The sequence below is a fragment of the Anomaloglossus baeobatrachus genome, chromosome 7 (assembly GCF_048569485.1).
Source record: "Anomaloglossus baeobatrachus isolate aAnoBae1 chromosome 7, aAnoBae1.hap1, whole genome shotgun sequence".
Lineage (NCBI taxonomy): Eukaryota > Metazoa > Chordata > Amphibia > Anura > Aromobatidae > Anomaloglossus > Anomaloglossus baeobatrachus.
Genome location: NC_134359.1, coordinates 258747662 through 258766881, shown reverse-complemented (window position 1 = coordinate 258766881; position 19220 = coordinate 258747662).

Below are 19220 nucleotides of genomic sequence, written 5' to 3'. Positions count from 1 at the left end.
CAGTACAATAAATAAATAAATAATTTAAAAAACCCGGCGTGCGGTCCACCCCAATTTTGATACCAGCAATATAAAGCTACACAGCTGAAGGCTGGTATTCTCAGGATGGGGAGCCCCACGTTATGGGGAGCTCCTCAGCCTAAAAATATCAGCCAGCAGCCGCCCGGAATTGCCGCATCCATTAGATGCGACAGTCCCGGGACTACCCATCTCATCCCGAATTGCCCTGATGCGGTGGCAATCAAGGTAATAAGGAGTTAATGGCAGCAGCCCATAGCTGCCACTAAGACCTAGGTTAATCATGGCAGGCGTCTAAGAGACACCCCCACGATTAACCTGTAAGTGAAAGTAAATAAACACAATCACCCGGAAAAAATCTTTTATTTGGAATAAAAGACAAAAAAAAACACCCGGCGACGCATTCCGTTTTTTTTTTACTGAGCATGCTCCAATTTATTATTTAGCCCGCAGCTAGTTGGATCCGTCGAAAAACAGATCCGTCGCATCAGTATAGCCACAATCTGCGACGGATCCGTCGAGAAAACGGATTGTGACTGATGGCAAAAAACCTGATGTGTGAAAAAGGCCTTACTTTCCAAAAACTTGTCAGAGCCGATGTAGAGTTGCAACAAACAGTTCCTTGACAGATATCAGGTGCAAACGGTTTGTGCCCCTAAATTTGTTATTGCACGGACCCCAAAGATATAGTCACTTAGCGTAGGTCCTTATGCCGGTCCCATTTCTGAGAGCTAGTCCTAGAAGTTTGCGTCTGTCTGTTACCATAGTTGTGAGTACGTTAGCAGGTGGGTGGTGGTGATTGTTTTCTTGTCCCTTTTATAATCAGGGCTCTTGGACTAACCGGTCTTGTTTTCAGTCCTCCCTAGGACGGCATTCCAGCATCCATCACCAGGTCCTCCAGATCATACAATGAGACTATAACAATGGAGAAGCTTGCGTTACTTCTTGTGTCTCTCATACTGATGGTTGGAGCAGAGGACAAGTTTCCTTCCAGTGATGAGCGCAGTAAGTTATATTACTTTTTATTTTACTATGTGGATAGAGGTAAACGCTTATGATGTAGCCATAAAAATATCCACAATGGGTTTTCAATACTTGAAACTAAAAAAAGGTTGGAAAACAAGGAGTGCCAATAGAGTCTTATCCGGGTGAGAGGATAAGGGAAGGTCAATGAAAGAGGCTCACCTTGAAGGGTTGTGATAGTGACAACCACTATGATAGCGCAGAACACAGCCTCTGGAGCCCAACGTAGAAGGTGAATACAAACTAGTACAGAAAGGGTTAATACCGCGCTGACATGAATGAGGAGAGGAGAAACTCCAGTAGAGATTCGATAGGGATTTTATTAACACTGCGTTTCGGAGATATTCATCTCCTTCATCAGGTCAAACAAGTGTGATTTTCACCTGATGAAGGAGATGAATATCTCCGAAACGCGTTGTTAATAAAATCACCATTGAATATCTCCTGATTTCCGCATAGCAGGAGTTAATTACTGCTGGCTTGTGATCATTTGCTGGAATCTAAGGTTGCTGATTACCGTCCTCAGCTGCCTTCACTCTTTATAAGGTTCTGGTTTTTGGGCCTGAGTGCCGGATATAGCTTCTGCTACCTCGGTTCCTGTGGTTATCCTGTTCTATGGTGATCAACACGTTGCAATTCCACGTGGTGTGTGAGTCCTCCAGTTGTGCATTTATTTCCTACCCTTTTTGTGTTACTCCTCAGTTCACATATTGTCCCTCCCCTGTGTTTATGTGCACAAATTTTCGTTTACCCTTGTCTGTGCCTATTTATGGGGTTTTCGTTACTGTGCTTCCTGCCCACTCCCTGGCTGGGGGGGGAGTAGTATCAGGGCTCAGACAGGAGACAGGGTCACGCTGGGGACTCAAACCTGGCTACTATCAAGCATACCTTCGAGATAAGGGACAGCATAGGGGCCCCAGTCTTAGTGTCAGCCTAAATAAGATATTTCCCTTGTCATATCTTTAAACTCGTCAAGAGCTGGATATTGACTAAAAGGACCACTTAATATTATGGTTATGGTGGTCTCCTAAAAAGAGCCACTCCTCGGCTAGGTCCTTCCCGGAGGGATATATGGCTATTTTCCGTGTTGAGATTCCTAAAGCCGGCGTCACACTGTACGATATATCGGGCGATATGTCGGCGGAGTCACAGAGTTTGTGACACACATCCGGCATTGTTTGATATATCGTAGCGTGTGACAGCTACGAGCGACTGTGAACGAGCAAAAATACTCACCTTATCGTTGCTCGTTGACACGTCGCTCATTTTCATAAAATCGTTTCTCCTTCTGCGCGACAGTTGTTCATCGTTCCCGAGGCAGCACATGTCGCTCCGTGTGACACCCCGGAAACGACAAACACAGCTTACCTGCGTCCTGCCGGCAATGCGGAAGAAAGGAGGTGGGCGGGATGTTACATCCCGCTCATCTCCGCCCCTCTGTTTCTATTGGCCGGCCGCTGTGTGACATCGCTGTGACGCCAAACGTCCCTCCCCCTTCAGGAAGAGGATGTTCGCCGCCCACAGCGAGGGTGTCCGGGAGGTAAGTGCGTGTGACAGGGGGTTAACGACTTTGTCCGTGACGCACAAACGACGGGGGCGGGTACGATCGCTCATGTGATCGCACGATAGATCGTAACGTGAGACGCCGGCTTAACAGAGGCTCCACGGACCTTTTTTGATTTGCAGATTGCAGATTCTGACACTCTACTTGATGGTTTCTCTGGTGTCTCGGTTCAACACAGGCAGTCTCGGGCGTTGACCTGCTGTGTGCTGATTCATAGGCAGGCAAGCAAAAGTTAATCTGCCAGTCTGCTTGCTCCTTTAATCACATGTTGTGGTGAGACCTATTTGAATCTGCTCCCATCCTATTTATGCTGGTGGAATCCTTCTACCAATGCCAGCTATAGTTTATTCTATGTTAGTCTGTGATGTGTGGTGTCCTAGACTCTCTGGTGAAATTTGTGCTAATTTGTGCTTATTGCTTGGAGCGATTGTGTTTACCCCTTTTTTTCTGTAGTTTCCTTACTGCTCTTGTTTTTCCTCCTGAATCTCTTATTGTCTTTACCTTTGTGTGTGCGCACTGTGTGACAGTTTTGGTTTCTTCTTGTCTGTCTTTTTCTGTGAGTTTCTACACACTCCTGTCCTGTCCCTCCCTGGGTGGAGAGGGAGGGTATATCAGATCAGGACTGGTCAGGAGGAGGGCCAGGAAGGAGACTCAGGTATCTCCACCATTAGGAGTATCGTTGAGATTAGGGATAGCATAGGGTCAATTAGCTTGAGGGACAGCTTAGGAGCCCCAGTTTTCCGCTATCCCATAGTCATTGTGACATCCTCTCTGCTAGGTGCCACTAACCAGGCTTTATTTAGCACAGGTTTTCTCAAGTGTCTAGATATATGCCTGCTTTTATATAGTTTATAACACCCGGGACTGATCAGAGATACAGCCAAGAGGCCCATGATCACTCTGGATGAACTGCAGAGGTCTACAGCTGAGGTGGGAGAGTCCGTCCAGAGGACAACAATCCGTCGTACACTGCACAAATATGGCCTTTATGGAACAGTGGCAAGCAGAAAGCCATTTCTCAAAGATATCCATAATATCTGTCATTCAAAGTTTGCCATAAGCCACCTGGGAGACGCCAAACATGTGGAAGAAGGTGCTCTGGTCAGATGAAACCAAAATCGAACTATTTGTGCACAATGCCAAACGATATGTTTGGCGTAAAAGCAACACAGCTCATCACCCTGAACACACCATCCCCCCTGTCAAACATGGTGGTGGCAGCATCATGGTTTGGGCCTGCTTTTCTTCAGCGGGGACAGGGAAGATGGTTAAAATTGATGGGAAGATGGATGGAGCCAAATACAGGACCATTCTTGAAGGAAACCTGTTGGAGTCTGCAAAAGTCCTGAGACTGGGACGGAGATTTGTCTTCCAACAAGACAATGATCCCAAACATAAAGCAAAATATACAATGGAATGGTTCACAAATAAATGTATCCAGGTGTTAGAATGGCCAAGTCACAGTCCAGACCTGAATCCAATCAAGAATCTGTGGAAAGAGCTGAAAACTGCTGTTCACAACCGCTCATCATCCAACCTCACTCAGCTCCAGCTGTTTACAAAGGAAGAATGGGCAAGAATTTCAGTCTCTCGATGTGCAAAACTGATAGAGACATACCCCAAGCGACTGCAACTGTAATCACAGCAAAAGGGGGCGCTACAAAGTATTAACTTAAAGGGGATGAATAATATTGCACACCCCAATTTTCAGTTTTTTATTTATTTAAAAAGTTTAAAGTAAGCAATAAATTTTATTCAACTTCACAATTGTGTCCACTTGTTGTTGATTCTTCACCATAAAATTTAAATTTTTATCTTTATGTTTAAAGCCTGAAATGTGGGAAAAGGTTGAACATTTTAAGGGGGCCAAATACTTTTGCAAGGCACTGTATATATATTATTCTTATCCAAATGCAAAAAGGAGAATCTGATCCCCAAAGGACTCTGGATTAGACACTTATATATATATATATATATATATATATATATATATATATATATATATATATATATATATATATATATATTGAACTGATGGAAATCGTTGACCAGATCCTGCAATTGTGATTTATCCAGCATAAAGCATGACGCGTTTCAGGCAAAGAGGTATTTGTGTGTCAGGTAAAGGATTTGGCAGTGAGGGCAGTGGTTACACCTTGTGTAAGGTCCTTGTGTATCTCAGGTTACTAAGCACATAATAACTTGTCCTGTCATCCCCCCTCCTCCCAATTACTAAAAGTTTTGGTGACAGAGTACGTCCATTATTGCTCAGTGAATGCAAAGAATCCGGCACACTCAATAAAATGATTTCCAAGGATAATAATTCGTTTGAATGATTTTATTGTTCTTGTGAGGATATCAAAAAATGGTATATGTACAAGTCCAACGTTTCGACCAAAACATATGGTCTGTTTCAAGGACTGTGAGACAGAAAACAATGTGTCAAAATAAGACAATTTTCATACAATAAAATTAAAGCATGTAGTTACAAAAAGAACTATTACATAGAAAAAGAGAAAATTTGAAAATAGGTATATATCCCAATGGGAAAGGGAAAAGAAAAAAGGGATTACATTGAGTTTCTCCACAAGAACTCACAATTTTTATGAACATAACAGTAATATTTCATTACAACTGCGTACATCAAATTTCCAATGGGAGGAAAATGAAGGAGAAAACTAACAAAGGAAGTTAATGAGTCACACAAACCTCATAAGGTTATGGTATGATGTGTATCACATGGGATGTTCACTCGCATGTATTGAATATGTTACTCTTATAGCCTAAGACCAAAAGAAGGATAAATCAGTGATCACATGAAAGTATGGTTAAATATATAGCAAGAGATGAAGTCATACAAATCATCAAGGGACAACGTCACTCTGGGGGATAAGTGTAATTACCTTAATACCCTCACATAGGTAGATAGGATGACTAACGTCCTCTTACTGGATTAGACTTTAACAAGAAGCTGTGTAACCAATGACATGAAGATTAGATATGGGGCATCTGTATGTATAGGCAACATGGGTAATACACTGAATGTTGTCATATGAAGTACAGAGATGTACGTACATGGTCATCCAACCATCCAAGACGGGAGAAAGTAATATTCCTCACGGCTTTACAATATATGTCAAAAAGTGCAATCATGAGAAAAGCAGCAACTTTATTGGATAAAATCCACAGGTCAATCATGCCTATAACTCATGATCTAGAACATACAAGGAGAGATTACAATGTAAGTAGCTGTCATATTACCAAGAGAACACATCAGTGTGATGGGAGCGTCTGCATAAATAACAGGAGTGAAAAAAGGGGGGATAACATGATCACCTGTAAATTGCTTGTCTATGTGTGGCACCTGTTAGGGGCTGAATAAGATTCAATTGGATAGGTACAATAGGGCACCTAGGTACAAATAGGACAAAGTATTAGGGTATGAACCGGTCAATCTATCAAAAACAGGGGTGATAAAGTGCTTACCCACAAAAAGTGAAATAACAGGGAAATCCTGGGTATGAAAGTGGGGCCTGTTGTATAAGATAAAAAAGTTGGGGTTTAGTGTATAGAACATACACAAAAAGGCTAAGGGGACCTGGTCCAAAAACATACCTTGTGTCTGTCCTGGTTGGCGTGGTGCTCAAGAGTGCCTGGAGGTGGCTGGTGACCTGCCGCATGTGGATTATATATACTATAGTTAATGAAGCAGCCGGCGTGCAACATGTGTTTTTTTCGGTCGGTGTTGGAAGTGAGGCTTGGAGCGCATGACGCGCAGGAGCCCTCCGTGGTGTCCGGAGGGCGCATGCGCGGCAGGCAGGACCAGGCGTCACCACGGGGAAAGTGTATACCAAGTGAAGCGCATATCGCGCATGCGCCGCCCACGTCAGGCAGCGCATGCGCATCGGGCACTTCACTCGGCATGTGGAGTGGGAGGTTCTGGGGAGAGCGGGGACGAGTGTATCCCGCGCAGGCCCAGTCCGATTATCGGGCAGCGCATGCGCAGAAGACAACTCACCCGCGGCGTGTATACAGAAGGTGAGATGTAGATGGGAAAAGTCTCATGCATGCGTCACCAAATGTTTGGTGGCGCATGCGCAAAAGTAAACCATCATTGTGCATAAGGAACCAATGTGAAACATTGCAGGAACTTGTGAATCCAGTACGTGCGACATCAGGGACAGGATAAAACCGCGTGCTTGTGATGCGTAACGTGCAGAGGTGGGATCAGGAAGGATGGGCCTAAAGGAGGAGAAAACAGGATTAGTAAAAACATAATATTATGCATATGATCATGATATGTTTTTGGCAATATATCAGCTTTACATAATATGTGGGGTACAGATAATAGGATAATTACTGCTCATGGGAGACATCTGTTAAGGAAGGAGGTCATATATCTGTAAAATGGAACAGATTAGGTAAAGACAAATGGTAAATTGTGATATAACATGGGCAAGGGGTATATCATGTCTCAATGGAAGGTCTCATATTCCCTATTCAGTCCCCTGGGTTCCAGGGTCTGTAGAGTATGTATCCAGTATGCTTCCCTATGTTTAAGTCTTTGTATCCTGTTGCCCCCACGTCTTGAGGGGGGTATATGCTCTATAATCTGATAACGGAGTTGAGCTACGGAGTGGTTATGCATGACAAAATGGTAGGGAATAGGGAGTAAGGTCTGTTTACAGCGAATAGTCGATTTGTGTTTGCTAATGCGGTCTCGGATATGCTGGGTTGTCTCTCCAACATATCCGAGACCGCAGGGGCATTTGATCAGGTATATTACAAAGGATGAGTCGCATGTAAAAAAATCATGAATGGGGAAACTCTTTCCAGAAAGGGGATGAGTAAACGAATCACCACGTGTCAAGTTGTTACATTGTAAGCATCTGAGGCAAGGGAAATTGCCTTTTTTGGGGGTTGCAAGGAAGGTTTGACGAGGGAGGATCTTCTCTGATCCCATATCCGCCCGTACCAGGTTGTCCCTTAAATTTCTTGGCCTTTTATTGCAGAATAAGGGTGGTGTGGAAAACTCCTTAATCGAAGGGTAAGCTTTTTCCAATAGGGGCCAGTGTTTAAGAATAGTGTTTCTAATCAGAGGTGAATATGGATGGTAGGTATTTACACAGGCCACCCTGGGGGATAGGTCCTGATTATTAACTGGCTTTTGAGCTATGCGGTTGTTTGCTACATCACTTGGGTATCCCCTGGCAATAAATTTCTGGGCCATGTCATGCTGTCTCATTTCGCGTTGTAGTGGGTCTGACACGATTCTGTGTACCCGTGTATGTTGTGAGATTGGTAATGACTTTTTGGTGTGCGGAGGATGGCAACTTGAAAAATGTAAAAGGTTATTCCTATCCGTTGGTTTTACATATAGGTCCGTGCTAATGTGGCCATCCGGGGACACACACACCATCGTGTCCAGAAAGTTGATCTTTTCTTTGTCGTGATGCATTGTGAATGTTAATCCAGGTCTAATGGTATTCAAATCACTGAAGAAATGATTAAAGGACTCTAGATCCCCTCCCCAAAGAATAAAAACGTCATCTATGTATCTTTTCCATGAAATAATATTAGCAACCCATAATGGATGACAAAATATGTGTGATTCCTCAAAATGAGCCATATATGCATTAGCATAGGGTGGTGCTAAGTTAGACCCCATAGCTGTTCCCCGTTTCTGGAGAAAAAACTCATCCTGAAACATAAAAAAATTATTTTCCAACACCAACCGTAATAAATCAATGCATAGAGATTTTTGAGTGGGGGAATATGAGCTGTATTTATCAAGTAACCAATTGGTTGCCCTCAGTCCATCCTGGTGCTCTATGCTCGTGTACAGACTATTTACATCGATTGTTGCCAAGAGTGTGTCAGGTGGAACTGTACCTAATTCACGTAAGTGGGACAAGAAGTCGGAGGTATCCTTAATGTAAGCAGGGATCTGCGGAATGAGGGGCGTCAAAATTTTTTCTACAGTAATGGCTAGTGGAGACAAAATTGAGTCAGTTGAAGCGACTATTGGGCGGCCAGGAGGTGTGTTTAGGTTTTTATGGATTTTTGGTAATATGTAGAAAACTGGAATAATGGGATGTGTTTTGATCAAAAATTCTGCTAGTTTGCTATCAATGGTTTGTTGTTTAACATGAAAATCCACTGTTTCTCTAATTAGGGTCATGATTCGGGATGTGGGGTCTCTGGGAATTGGTTGATACGTGGACAAATCGCCCAACTGTCTGTGGATCTCAGACATGTAATATGTCTTGTCCATTACGACAACTGCCCCGCCTTTATCTGCCGGTTTAATTACGATATTTTTATTATTTTTCAAATTTTGTAAGGCCCTATTTTCATCAGTTGACATATTATTTTTGACTCTAAGATCGCCCTGTTCTACGGATTTTAATGTTTTTTGAACATCATTGGAGACAAGGGAGATGTATGTTTCGATAGGGTGATACAGTTTTGGTGGATTAAAGGAACTTGGGATTCTTAAATTCAAACCATGTAACGAAAAACCTTGTATGGAGGTGGTTTGGGAAGATTGTGTATTCTCTCTATTCAAGAAATGTGCCTTGAGTCGCAAGGTTCTGAAGAACCGTTGTAACTCTTGGTCTAATAAGAACGTGTCAAACCTAGGAGTTGGACAGAATGACAAACCCTTTTGCAATACCTTAATATCTAATGGTGATAAATTACATGATGATATGTTATAAACTAGACTCATCATACCTGGGACCGTGTCTGAACTTGATAGGGTGTTGATGTCCCCGTTGCGCCTCCTCTTACTGCGCCTCGTCTTCCTTTTGGGCCTTGTCTGGGTCCTAAAAAATGACTCGAGCGGGCCTGATATTGTTCTGAGTCCGAACCAGATGAATTGGAGAAGCGATTTGACCTGGTACGGTATCTGGATGAATCCTCTGTAGAGCGCCATCTGTACACACGGTTGTTGTTATAGTCCTTTTGATCTCTAATAAATTTTATTCTTTTTCTTGTTTGAAGAGTTTTTTGAAATTCCTCGATGATTTCTTTAGTCTTGGTCCTTATCTTGTCCCACTCAGTGCTTGGAAGTGTATTAGTAAGTTGTTCCTCTATAGAGCCAATTTTGAGATTGCTATCCTCTATTTCTTTCTGTAGATATTCTATAGTCAGCACAATGACATCCATGGAGCATTTGTTAAGAATACTTTCATACTTCTGGCAATATTCTTGATTGTCTGCAAATAGAGTAGGACGCAGTTGCACTCTCAGTCCTCTGGGAATTCTTTGGACTTTGTGGTATTCTGCGAAGGTTGTGCAGTGTAAACTTAATGCCTTTTGTCTTCTGAGTTCTTTCTCGTAGTCACGTGATCTAATCTCCTCAGATGGTACAGATAGGAATGTGTTAGGTATATTCACCTTCGATAGGATATTCGTGACTTCCTCTGTATTGTATGAGAATGTAGTGAATGACATTGATGAAAAATGATGGGTAGGAGCCCAGGACAAACAATATAGTCCAATGTAATAGAAATGCCTGGCTCACTAAGAAGGAAAAAGCTTTGGGTGCTCGGAAAAATAAGTCCAGAAAATGCAAAGAATCCGGCACACTCAATAAAATGATTTCCAAGGATAATAATTCGTTTGAATGATTTTATTGTTCTTGTGAGGATATAAAAAAATGGTATATGTACAAGTCCAACGTTTCGACCAAAACATATGGTCTGTTTCAAGGACTGTGAGACAGAAAACAATGTGTCAAAATAAGACAATTTTCATACAATAAAATTAAAGCATGTAGTTACAAAAAGAACTATTACATAGAAAAAGAGAAAATTTGAAAATAGGTATATATCCCAATGGGAAAGGGAAAAGAAAACAGGGATTACATTGAGTTTCTCCACAAGAACTCACAATTTTTATGAACATAACAGTAATATTTCATTACAACTGCGTACATCAAATTTCCAATGGGAGGAAAATGAAGGAGAAAACTAACAAAGGAAGTTAATGAGTGACACAAACCTCATAAGGTTATGGTATGATGTGTATCACATGGGATGTTCACTCGCATGTATTGAATATGTTACTCTTATAGCCTAAGACCAAAAGAAGGATAAATCAGTGATCACATGAAAGTATGGTTAAATATATAGCAAGAGATGAAGTCATACAAATCATCAAGGGACAACGTCACTCTGGGGGATAAGTGTAATTACCTTAATACCCTCACATAGGTAGATAGGATGACTAACGTCCTCTTACTGGATTAGACTTTAACAAGAAGCTGTGTAACCAATGACATGAAGATTAGATATGGGGCATCTGTATGTATAGGCAACATGGGTAATACACTGAATGTTGTCATATGAAGTACAGAGATGTACGTACATGGTCATCCAACCATCCAAGACGGGAGAAAGTAATATTCCTCACGGCTTTACAATATATGTCAAAAAGTGCAATCATGAGAAAAGCAGCAACTTTATTGGATAAAATCCACAGGTCAATCATGCCTATAACTCATGATCTAGAACATACAAGGAGAGATTACAATGTAAGTAGCTGTCATATTACCAAGAGAACACATCAGTGTGATGGGAGCGTCTGCATAAATAACAGGAGTGAAAAAAGGGGGGATAACATGATCACCTGTAAATTGCTTGTCTATGTGTGGCACCTGTTAGGGGCTGAATAAGATTCAATTGGATAGGTACAATAGGGCACCTAGGTACAAATAGGACAAAGTATTAGGGTATGAACCGGTCAATCTATCAAAAACAGGGGTGATAAAGTGCTTACCCACAAAAAGTGAAATAACAGGGAAATCCTGGGTATGAAAGTGGGGCCTGTTGTATAAGATAAAAAAGTTGGGGTTTAGTGTATAGAACATACACAAAAAGGCTAAGGGGACCTGGTCCAAAAACATACCTTGTGTCTGTCCTGGTTGGCGTGGTGCTCAAGAGTGCCTGGAGGTGGCTGGTGACCTGCCGCATGTGGATTATATATACTATAGTTAATGAAGCAGCCGGCGTGCAACATGTGTTTTTTTCGGTCGGTGTTGGAAGTGAGGCTTGGAGCGCATGACGCGCAGGAGCCCTCCGTGGTGTCCGGAGGGCGCATGCGCGGCAGGCAGGACCAGGCGTCACCACGGGGAAAGTGTATACCAAGTGAAGCGCATATCGCGCATGCGCCGCCCACGTCAGGCAGCGCATGCGCATCGGGCACTTCACTCGGCATGTGGAGTGGGAGGTTCTGGGGAGAGCGGGGACGAGTGTATCCCGCGCAGGCCCAGTCCGATTATCGGGCAGCGCATGCGCAGAAGACAACTCACCCGCGGCGTGTATACAGAAGGTGAGATGTAGATGGGAAAAGTCTCATGCATGCGTCACCAAATGTTTGGTGGCGCATGCGCAAAAGTAAACCATCATTGTGCATAAGGAACCAATGTGAAACATTGCAGGAACTTGTGAATCCAGTACGTGCGACATCAGGGACAGGATAAAACCGCGTGCTTGTGATGCGTAACGTGCAGAGGTGGGATCAGGAAGGATGGGCCTAAAGGAGGAGAAAACAGGATTAGTAAAAACATAATATTATGCATATGATCATGATATGTTTTTGGCAATATATCAGCTTTACATAATATGTGGGGTACAGATAATAGGATAATTACTGCTCATGGGAGACATCTGTTAAGGAAGGAGGTCATATATCTGTAAAATGGAACAGATTAGGTAAAGACAAATGGTAAATTGTGATATAACATGGGCAAGGGGTATATCATGTCTCAATGGAAGGTCTCATATTCCCTATTCAGTCCCCTGGGTTCCAGGGTCTGTAGAGTATGTATCCAGTATGCTTCCCTATGTTTAAGTCTTTGTATCCTGTTGCCCCCACGTCTTGAGGGGGGTATATGCTCTATAATCTGATAACGGAGTTGAGCTACGGAGTGGTTATGCATGACAAAATGGTAGGGAATAGGGAGTAAGGTCTGTTTACAGCGAATAGTCGATTTGTGTTTGCTAATGCGGTCTCGGATATGCTGGGTTGTCTCTCCAACATATCCGAGACCGCAGGGGCATTTGATCAGGTATATTACAAAGGATGAGTCGCATGTAAAAAAATCATGAATGGGGAAACTCTTTCCAGAAAGGGGATGAGTAAACGAATCACCACGTGTCAAGTTGTTACATTGTAAGCATCTGAGGCAAGGGAAATTGCCTTTTTTGGGGGTTGCAAGGAAGGTTTGACGAGGGAGGATCTTCTCTGATCCCATATCCGCCCGTACCAGGTTGTCCCTTAAATTTCTTGGCCTTTTATTGCAGAATAAGGGTGGTGTGGAAAACTCCTTAATCGAAGGGTAAGCTTTTTCCAATAGGGGCCAGTGTTTAAGAATAGTGTTTCTAATCAGAGGTGAATATGGATGGTAGGTATTTACACAGGCCACCCTGGGGGATAGGTCCTGATTATTAACTGGCTTTTGAGCTATGCGGTTGTTTGCTACATCACTTGGGTATCCCCTGGCAATAAATTTCTGGGCCATGTCATGCTGTCTCATTTCGCGTTGTAGTGGGTCTGACACGATTCTGTGTACCCGTGTATGTTGTGAGATTGGTAATGACTTTTTGGTGTGCGGAGGATGGCAACTTGAAAAATGTAAAAGGTTATTCCTATCCGTTGGTTTTACATATAGGTCCGTGCTAATGTGGCCATCCGGGGACACACACACCATCGTGTCCAGAAAGTTGATCTTTTCTTTGTCGTGATGCATTGTGAATGTTAATCCAGGTCTAATGGTATTCAAATCACTGAAGAAATGATTAAAGGACTCTAGATCCCCTCCCCAAAGAATAAAAACGTCATCTATGTATCTTTTCCATGAAATAATATTAGCAACCCATAATGGATGACAAAATATGTGTGATTCCTCAAAATGAGCCATATATGCATTAGCATAGGGTGGTGCTAAGTTAGACCCCATAGCTGTTCCCCGTTTCTGGAGAAAAAACTCATCCTGAAACATAAAAAAATTATTTTCCAACACCAACCGTAATAAATCAATGCATAGAGATTTTTGAGTGGGGGAATATGAGCTGTATTTATCAAGTAACCAATTGGTTGCCCTCAGTCCATCCTGGTGCTCTATGCTCGTGTACAGACTATTTACATCGATTGTTGCCAAGAGTGTGTCAGGTGGAACTGTACCTAATTCACGTAAGTGGGACATGAAGTCGGAGGTATCCTTAATGTAAGCAGGGATCTGCGGAATGAGGGGCGTCAAAATTTTTTCTACAGTAATGGCTAGTGGAGACAAAATTGAGTCAGTTGAAGCGACTATTGGGCGGCCAGGAGGTGTGTTTAGGTTTTTATGGATTTTTGGTAATATGTAGAAAACTGGAATAATGGGATGTGTTTTGATCAAAAATTCTGCTAGTTTGCTATCAATGGTTTGTTGTTTAACATGAAAATCCACTGTTTCTCTAATTAGGGTCATGATTCGGGATGTGGGGTCTCTGGGAATTGGTTGATACGTGGACAAATCGCCCAACTGTCTGTGGATCTCAGACATGTAATATGTCTTGTCCATTACGACAACTGCCCCGCCTTTATCTGCCGGTTTAATTACGATATTTTTATTATTTTTCAAATTTTGTAAGGCCCTATTTTCATCAGTTGACATATTATTTTTGACTCTAAGATCGCCCTGTTCTACGGATTTTAATGTTTTTTGAACATCATTGGAGACAAGGGAGATGTATGTTTCGATAGGGTGATACAGTTTTGGTGGATTAAAGGAACTTGGGATTCTTAAATTCAAACCATGTAACGAAAAACCTTGTATGGAGGTGGTTTGGGAAGATTGTGTATTCTCTCTATTCAAGAAATGTGCCTTGAGTCGCAAGGTTCTGAAGAACCGTTGTAACTCTTGGTCTAATAAGAACGTGTCAAACCTAGGAGTTGGACAGAATGACAAACCCTTTTGCAATACCTTAATATCTAATGGTGATAAATTACATGATGATATGTTATAAACTAGACTCATCATACCTGGGACCGTGTCTGAACTTGATAGGGTGTTGATGTCCCCGTTGCGCCTCCTCTTACTGCGCCTCGTCTTCCTTTTGGGCCTTGTCTGGGTCCTAAAAAATGACTCGAGCGGGCCTGATATTGTTCTGAGTCCGAACCAGATGAATTGGAGAAGCGATTTGACCTGGTACGGTATCTGGATGAATCCTCTGTAGAGCGCCATCTGTACACACGGTTGTTGTTATAGTCCTCTTGATCTCTAATAAATTTTATTCTTTTTCTTGTTTGAAGAGGACTATAACAACAACCGTGTGTACAGATGGCGCTCTACAGAGGAACAATATCAGGCCCGCTCGAGTCATTTTTTAGGACCCAGACAAGGCCCAAAAGGAAGACGAGGCGCAGTAAGAGGAGGCGCAACGGGGACATCAACACCCTATCAAGTTCAGACACGGTCCCAGGTATGATGAGTCTAGTTTATAACATATCATCATGTAATTTATCACCATTAGATATTAAGGTATTGCAAAAGGGTTTGTCATTCTGTCCAACTCCTAGGTTTGACACGTTCTTATTAGACCAAGAGTTACAACGGTTCTTCAGAACCTTGCGACTCAAGGCACATTTCTTGAATAGAGAGAATACACAATCTTCCCAAACCACCTCCATACAAGGTTTTTCGTTACATGGTTTGAATTTAAGAATCCCAAGTTCCTTTAATCCACCAAAACTGTATCACCCTATCGAAACATACATCTCCCTTGTCTCCAATGATGTTCAAAAAACATTAAAATCCGTAGAACAGGGCGATCTTAGAGTCAAAAATAATATGTCAACTGATGAAAATAGGGCCTTACAAAATTTGAAAAATAATAAAAATATCGTAATTAAACCGGCAGATAAAGGCGGGGCAGTTGTCGTAATGGACAAGACATATTACATGTCTGAGATCCACAGACAGTTGGGCGATTTGTCCACGTATCAACCAATTCCCAGAGACCCCACATCCCGAATCATGACCCTAATTAGAGAAACAGTGGATTTTCATGTTAAACAACAAACCATTGATAGCAAACTAGCAGAATTTTTGATCAAAACACATCCCATTATTCCAGTTTTCTACATATTACCAAAAATCCATAAAAACCTAAACACACCTCCTGGCCGCCCAATAGTCGCTTCAACTGACTCAATTTTGTCTCCACTAGCCATTACTGTAGAAAAAATTTTGACGCCCCTCATTCCGCAGATCCCTGCTTACATTAAGGATACCTCCGACTTCTTGTCCCACTTACGTGAATTAGGTACAGTTCCACCTGACACACTCTTGGCAACAATCGATGTAAATAGTCTGTACACGAGCATAGAGCACCAGGATGGACTGAGGGCAACCAATTGGTTACTTGATAAATACAGCTCATATTCCCCCACTCAAAAATCTCTATGCATTGATTTATTACGGTTGGTGTTGGAAAATAATTTTTTTATGTTTCAGGATGAGTTTTTTCTCCAGAAACGGGGAACAGCTATGGGGTCTAACTTAGCACCACCCTATGCTAATGCATATATGGCTCATTTTGAGGAATCACACATATTTTGTCATCCATTATGGGTTGCTAATATTATTTCATGGAAAAGATACATAGATGACGTTTTTATTCTTTGGGGAGGGGATCTAGAGTCCTTTAATCATTTCTTCAGTGATTTGAATACCATTAGACCTGGATTAACATTCACAATGCATCACGACAAAGAAAAGATCAACTTTCTGGACACGATGGTGTGTGTGTCCCCGGATGGCCACATTAGCACGGACCTATATGTAAAACCAACGGATAGGAATAACCTTTTACATTTTTCAAGTTGCCATCCTCCGCACACCAAAAAGTCATTACCAATCTCACAACATACACGGGTACACAGAATCGTGTCAGACCCACTACAACGCGAAATGAGACAGCATGACATGGCCCAGAAATTTATTGCCAGGGGATACCCAAGTGATGTAGCAAACAACCGCATAGCTCAAAAGCCAGTTAATAATCAGGACCTATCCCCCAGGGTGGCCTGTGTAAATACCTACCATCCATATTCACCTCTGATTAGAAACACTATTCTTAAACACTGGCCCCTATTGGAAAAAGCTTACCCTTCGATTAAGGAGTTTTCCACACCACCCTTATTCTGCAATAAAAGGCCAAGAAATTTAAGGGACAACCTGGTACGGGCGGATATGGGATCAGAGAAGATCCTCCCTCGTCAAACCTTCCTTGCAACCCCCAAAAAAGGCAATTTCCCTTGCCTCAGATGCTTACAATGTAACAACTTGACACGTGGTGATTCGTTTACTCATCCCCTTTCTGGAAAGAGTTTCCCCATTCATGATTTTTTTACATGCGACTCATCCTTTGTAATATACCTGATCAAATGCCCCTGCGGTCTCGGATATGTTGGAGAGACAACCCAGCATATCCGAGACCGCATTAGCAAACACAAATCGACTATTCGCTGTAAACAGACCTTACTCCCTATTCCCTACCATTTTGTCATGCATAACCACTCCGTAGCTCAACTCCGTTATCAGATTATAGAGCATATACCCCCCTCAAGACGTGGGGGCAACAGGATACAAAGACTTAAACATAGGGAAGCATACTGGATACATACTCTACAGACCCTGGAACCCAGGGGACTGAATAGGGAATATGAGACCTTCCATTGAGACATGATATACCCCTTGCCCATGTTATATCACAATTTACCATTTGTCTTTACCTAATCTGTTCCATTTTACAGATATATGACCTCCTTCCTTAACAGATGTCTCCCATGAGCAGTAATTATCCTATTATCTGTACCCCACATATTATGTAAAGCTGATATATTGCCAAAAACATATCATGATCATATGCATAATATTATGTTTTTACTAATCCTGTTTTCTCCTCCTTTAGGCCCATCCTTCCTGATCCCACCTCTGCACGTTACGCATCACAAGCACGCGGTTTTATCCTGTCCCTGATGTCGCACGTACTGGATTCACAAGTTCCTGCAATGTTTCACATTGGTTCCTTATGCACAATGATGGTTTACTTTTGCGCATGCGCCACCAAACATTTGGTGACGCATGCATGAGACTTTTCCCATCTACATCTCACCTTCTGTATACACGCCGCGGGTGAGTTGTCTTCTGCGCATGCGCTGCCCGATAATCGGACTGGGCCTGCGCGGGATACACTCGTCCCCGCTCTCCCCAGAACCTCCCACTCCACATGCCGAGTGAAGTGCCCGATGCGCATGCGCTGCCTGACGTGGGCGGCGCATGCGCGATATGCGCTTCACTTGGTATACACTTTCCCCGTGGTGACGCCTGGTCCTGCCTGCCGCGCATGCGCCCTCCGGACACCACGGAGGGCTCCTGCGCGTCATGCGCTCCAAGCCTCACTTCCAACACCGACCGAAAAAAACACATGTTGCACGCCGGCTGCTTCATTAACTATAGTATATATAATCCACATGCGGCAGGTCACCAGCCACCTCCAGGCACTCTTGAGCACCACGCCAACCAGGACAGACACAAGGTATGTTTTTGGACCAGGTCCCCTTAGCCTTTTTGTGTATGTTCTATACACTAAACCCCAACTTTTTTATCTTATACAACAGGCCCCACTTTCATACCCAGGATTTCCCTGTTATTTCACTTTTTGTGGGTAAGCACTTTATCACCCCTGTTTTTGATAGATTGACCGGTTCATACCCTAATACTTTGTCCTATTTGTACCTAGGTGCCCTATTGTACCTATCCAATTGAATCTTATTCAGCCCCTAACAGGTGCCACACATAGACAAGCAATTTACAGGTGATCATGTTATCCCCCCTTTTTTCACTCCTGTTATTTATGCAGACGCTCCCATCACACTGATGTGTTCTCTTGGTAATATGACAGCTACTTACATTGTAATCTCTCCTTGTATGTTCTAGATCATGAGTTATAGGCATGATTGACCTGTGGATTTTATCCAATAAAGTTGCTGCTTTTCTCATGATTGCACTTTTTGACATATATTGTAAAGCCGTGAGGAATATTACTTTCTCCCGTCTTGGATGGTTGGATGACCATGTACGTACATCTCTGTACTTCATATGACAACATTCAGTGTATTACCCATGTTGCCTATACATACAGATGCCCCATATCTAATCTTCATGTCATTGGTTACACAGCTTCTTGTTAAAGTCTAATCCAGTAAGAGGACGTTAGTCATCCTATCTACCTATGTGAGGGTATTAAGGTAATTACACTTATCCCCCAGAGTGACGTTGTCCCTTGATGATTTGTATGACTTCATCTCTTGCTATATATTTAACCATACTTTCATGTGATCACTGATTTATCCTTCTTTTGGTCTTAGGCTATAAGAGTAACATATTCAATACATGCGAGTGAACATCCCATGTGATACACATCATACCATAACCTTATGAGGTTTGTGTCACTCATTAACTTCCTTTGTTAGTTTTCTCCTTCATTTTCCTCCCATTGGAAATTTGATGTACGCAGTTGTAATGAAATATTACTGTTATGTTCATAAAAATTGTGAG